Raw genomic sequence first — 6,000 nt, forward strand, 5'->3', positions numbered from 1 at the left:
TGCTCATCCAGTACCGAGTCTTGATTTTCAGGGTTAAAACCCAAGGTTTTTGACCTTCATTGGTTGTACCTAGCGATAGATCTGTTGAAGACAGTTTTTGGAACCTCAAAACCTGAGATCTGTTGATCGAGTAGTTGTTCACCGTGGCGCGGCCTTTTAGTTCTTCTAATTTTATTGTTGTGTGTATTTTTAATGTCTTTCAGACAGGTATAATCGATATCTTTATGATATTAATATATTATTTTTGTCAAAAGGAAAAAAGGAGAACTTGCCAGCTGCAGCTGCATGAGGTGAAACTAGGCGGAAAACTGTATATTGGTGTTGGATTTTGTTGGCACGTATGCAAATTATGGCAGAAAATAGAATTCTTCATATCATATAAAAACAAAGCACCTAGTTGTTTGCCTGATACACTAGACTATTTTATTAGATCTAAAACGTTAGACCTTAAGTAATATTATATGGTATTATATATCTACCAAACCGCATCTAAACAAGCACCAATTTTTTTTTAACTTATTTGTTGCATAGAAACTAAAACTTGACACCCTGATTTAAGAGAATATTTTTTTTCCAATCGATACTCTTACTTCCACATTGATAAGTGTTACAACAATTCACTGCACAAGAGTCGATCTCAGTTATCTAGTTCCCCTCCTGCTCGCCCATCAGATCGTCGTCGGCACGCCGTGCTCTTTGCCACATCTTATCGCTCTAGCTTCCCTCCTGCAAACCCGACACCAGCCATGGCATATTAGACAAGTACTAGACGGTTATGCTTGAATCCAATGCTTCCTGCCTCTGACAACGAGCAGAGGACATCGATCGTGAATCCTGCGCCTATAGCTCCTCTGACGACGAGCAGACGACATCGATCGTGAATCCTGCGCCTAGCTCCGACCAAACACGGGCAACATTAGGTTAGGTTAGGTTTAGTTTTGTCTTTTATTGGTGCAATCTGCGCTAGTAGTGTAGGTTCGTCATCGAATCCCGGAAAAAATAAGTTGCCTCACTGGAGGATCGAACCAGCGACCTCTCATCTAGTCGCGGCTAGTTGACAAGTACTAGACGGTCATGCTTGAATCCAATGCTTCCTGCCTCTGACGAAGAGCAGAGGACATCGATCGTGAATCCTGCGCCTAGCTCCTCTGACGACGAGCAGAGGACATCGATCGTGAATCCTGCGCCTAGCTCCGACCAAACACGGGCAACATTAGGTTAGGTTAGGTTTAGTTTTGTCTTTTATTGGTGCAATGTGCGCTAGTAGTGTAGGTTCGTCATCGAATCCCGGAAAAAAATTAAGTTGCCTCACTGGAGGATCGAACCAGCGGCCTCTCAACTAGTCGCGGCTAGTTGACAAGTACTAGACGGTCATGCTTGAATCCAAGAGGACATCGATCGTGAATCCTGCGCCTAGCTCCTCTGCAGAGGACATCGATCGTGAATCTTGCGCCTACCTCCGACCAAACACGGGCAACATTAGGTTGGGTTAGGTTTAGTTTTGTCTTTTATTGGTGCAATCTGCGCTAGTGGTATAGGTTCGTCATCGAATCCCGGAAAAATAAGTTGTCTCACTGGAGGATTGAACCAGCGACCTCTCAACTAGTCGCGGCTGAACTACATAGCACTAGCCATATGAGCCACTGCTCTTTGCTGTAGCATAAAGGGACAGATATGTTTTGTACTATAGAATATTCATGTTATAAACGTAAAATATTAACCCCTTTTCGTCAATTCCCTTTTGTGCTGTTTTTACAATTTCCTTTTTTAACAATTCTGTTTTTTTGCTTGTTTGTATTTTTTGTATCAAAATTCATATTATTTAGACTATATTATTTTTATTTCTTTTTTCGGGCCAGTGGGTTTTATGGGGGGAATAACGGGTGGGAAAACCACTTGAAACTCAAATAAACTACCACTTGCAACTTAAATAAACTACTACTTTCCACTCAAACTAATTTTTATCAACGTTGTTAACTTTTCAAACAAAAACACCTTTTTTTTGGGTCGATAAATTTTCATATTTGCTGTTGATAAATAACTGGCGGACGGGTTGATAAATTTGTGAGCTAATTTTTTTCCAAAAATATTGTAAATAAAATTATCTTTTAGAGTCGATAATTTTTCATATTTACCATTGATAAATAATGGGCGGATGAGTTGATAAATTGTGAGCTAAATTGTTTCTAAAATATTCTAAATGAAATTAACTTTTCGGGTTGATAACTTTTCACATTACCATTGCTAAATAACGAATACACGGGTTGATAAATTGTAAGCTAAAATGTTCCCAAAATTATTCTAAATATAAATATTTTTGGGTTGATAAATTTTCACATTTACCATTGACAAATTATAGGCAGAGCGGTTGATAAATTCTGAGTTAAAAATGTTCCCGTAAGATTCTAAATTAAATTAGTTTTTCGGGTTCATAAATTTTCACATCTACGGTTGATAAATAACGGATAAAGGGTTGATAAATTTGAGAGCTAAAAATCTCCCAAATATATTCTAAATTAAATGAGCTTTTCAGGTCGATAAATATTCATATTTACCGTTGATAAATAACTAGCAGAGGGTTTGATAAATTGTGAGCTAAACATATCCCCAAAATATTCTAAATAAGATTATCTCTGTCGGGGTCGATAACTTTTCATATTTATCGTTGATATATAACGGACATTGTGGTTGATAAATTGTGAACTAAAAATGTTCCAAAAATATTGTAAATAAAATTTCCTTTTTTGGGTCGTTAACTTTTTTACATTTACCGTTGATAAATAACGGGCATAGAGGTTGACAAATTGTGAGCTAAAAATATCCCCAAAATATTCTAAATAAATTTTCTTTTCTAGGATGGTAACTTTTTCATATTTACCATTGATAAATAAGGGGCGGAGGGTTTGATAAATTGTGATCTATAAATATCCCCAAAATATTCTAATAAAATTTCCTTTTTGGGGGGTCGGTAACTTTTTGCATTTTATCGTTCATAAATAGTGGGCTAGGGTTGATAACTTATGTGCTAAAAAGAATCACAAATATTCTAAATCAAATTAGTTTGCCAGATCGGTATTTTTTCACGTTTACCGTTGAGAAATAATAGGTAGAGGCCTTGATAATTTTTTGGCCAAAAAAAGTTGTTCAAACATATTAATATAGGTGCTACTTTTAAAGATTTTGTATAGACTGGTTTATTGGTGACAATAGTGTTGGAGATATGCCCAAGAGGCAATAATAAATTAGTTATTGTTATATCTTAGTGTTCATGATAAATTTTTACATCCCGTGCTATAATTGTATTAACCGAAACATTGATACATGTGTGTTATGTAAACAACAAGGAGTCCCTAGTAAGCCTCTTGTACAACTAGCTTGTTGATTAATGGATGATCATGGTTTCGTGATCATGAACATTGGATGTTATTAATAACAAGGTTATGTCATTAGGTGAATGATATAATGGACACACACCCAAATGAGCATAGCATAAGATCAAGTCATTAAGTTCAATTTGCTATAAGCTTTCGATACATAGTTGCCTAAGTCCTTCGACCATGAGATCATGTAAATCACTTACACTGGAAGGGTACTTTGATTACATCAAACGCCATTGCGTAAATGGGTGGTTATAAAGATGGGATTAAGTATTCGGAAAGTGTGAGTTGATGCATATGGATCAATAGTGGGATTTGTCCATCCTGATGACGGATAGATATACTCGGGCCCTCTCGGTGGAATGTCGTCCGATTAGCTTGCAAGCATATGATTGGATCATAAGAGATGACATACCACGGTACGAGTAAAGAGTACTTGTCGGTAACGAGGTTGAACAAGGTATGGAGATACCGATGATCGAACCTCGGACAAGTAAAATATCGCGTGACAAAGGGAATCGGCATCATATGTAAATGGTTCAATCGATCACTAAGTCATCAGTGAATATGTGGGAGCCATTATGGATCTCCAGATCCCGCTATTGGTTATTGCTCGGAGAGGAGTCTCGACCATGTCTGCATAGTTCGCGAACCGTAGGGTGACGCGCTTAAGGTTCGATGTCGCATAAGTAGATATGGAATATGGTATGGAGACGAAGTTTGTTCGGAGTCTCTGATGGGATCCAGGACATCACGAGGAGGTCCGGAATGGTCCGGGGAAAAAGATTCATATAAGGGAAGTTGATTTCTAGGTTTCGGAAAAGTTCGGAATTTTTCTGGTGAAAGACCGAAAGGTTCTAGAAGGTTCCGGAGGGGTCCACCATGGGGCCCACGACCTAGGGGGCCCACATGGGCCGAGGGGGTGCTGCCCAGCCCTAATGGGCCAGGCGCACCAAGCCTCAAGGCCCAGGCCGGCCAACCCCTAGGGTTTCCCCAAAACCCTAGGGGGGATCAACTTGGGGGGCAAATCTCCCCCCTTTTCCCATCTTGGCCGCCGGCCTAAGGGCTTGGAGGAGGGGCCAAGCAAACCCTGGCCGCCCCACCCCCTATATAAAGAGGGGAGGGGGCAGGGGGTGCAGCCAGCCTTCATCCCTGACCCTCTGGCCGCCTCTCTCTCCCACCGATACACTACTCCGGCTTAGGCCGAAGCCCTGCAGTTTTTCCTCCTCCACCACCACCACCACGCCGTCGTGCTGCTGGGATTTCGAAGAGATCTACCACACCTCCGCTGTCCGCTGGAACGGGGAGAGGAAGGGCTTCATCGACACCGTACGCGCGACCGAGTACGGAAGTGCTGCCGGATTGCAGCACTGGGGATGATCGTCTACATCAACAACGAGATCTGATCTCGTAGGCTTCTGAAATCTTCAAGGGTTAGTATCTTATCATCTCGTTGCTTCGATCTTGTAGATTAGATCTTGGGTGTTCCATAGATTAGATCTTGGATTTATTCGTCTTGCGGTAGGAAATTTTTTGTTTTCTATGCTACGAACCCCTTCGATGGTATCGAGCCATGTCTATGCATAGATCCGTTGCACGAGTAGAACACAGTGGTTTTGTGGGCGTTGATGCTTTTGTTGCTTTAGTTTGTGTACTTTGCATCTTGCGGGATGGTGGGATGAAGCGGCCCGGGCTAACTTTACATGACCGCGTCTCATGAGACTTGCTCCACGCTTGACATGCAACTAATATTGCATAAGTGGCTTTGCAGGTGTCTGTCTCTCCCACCATAGTGAAGTTTCCAATTTACACTTTCTATTGTCAACACTAGTATCACCGTTGTGGTTCATGTTCGCAGGTAGATTGGATCTTACTCGAAAACCCTAAACCACGTAAAATATGCAAACCAAATTAGAGGCGTCTAACTTGTTTTTGCAGGGTTTGGTGATGTGATATGGCCGTGATGTGATGATGATTATATTTGATGTATGAGATGTTCATTGTTGTATTATGGCAACCGGCAGGAGCCTAATGGTTGTATTTAATTTTTACTAAAGACATGCGTGTCTATTCATCATGTAATAGCTTTATTTCAAGTAGTTGTCATAGTAGCTATAAGTGATGGACAACCATGAAGCGGCGCCACGGACCTTGGTGCAATGCTGGTGATGATGGAGATCATGATCATGTGCTTTGGAGATGGAGATCAAAAGCACAAGAAGAAAGGCCATGTCATATCACATATTATGAATTGCATGTGATGTTAATCCTTTATGCATCTTATCTTGCTTAGATCGTGACGGTAGCATTATAAGATGATCCCTCTCACTAAATATCAAGATAATAAAATGTTCATCCTTAGTATGCACTGTTGCTAAGACTTGTCGTTTCGAAGCATCTCGTGATGATCGGGTGTGATAGACTCTACATGTGCATACAACGGGTGCAAGCCGATTTGCACACGCGGATACTAAGGTTGCCTTGACGAGCCTAGCATGTACGTGACATGGTCTCGGAACACGGGATACCGAAAGGTAGAGCATGAGTCATATGAATGATATGATGAACACTTTGAGTGTTCACCTTTGAAGCTACATCTTTTCTCGTGATGATCGGACTTGGT

The sequence above is a fragment of the Lolium rigidum genome, chromosome 4, assembly GCF_022539505.1.
Source record: "Lolium rigidum isolate FL_2022 chromosome 4, APGP_CSIRO_Lrig_0.1, whole genome shotgun sequence".
Lineage (NCBI taxonomy): Eukaryota > Viridiplantae > Streptophyta > Magnoliopsida > Poales > Poaceae > Lolium > Lolium rigidum.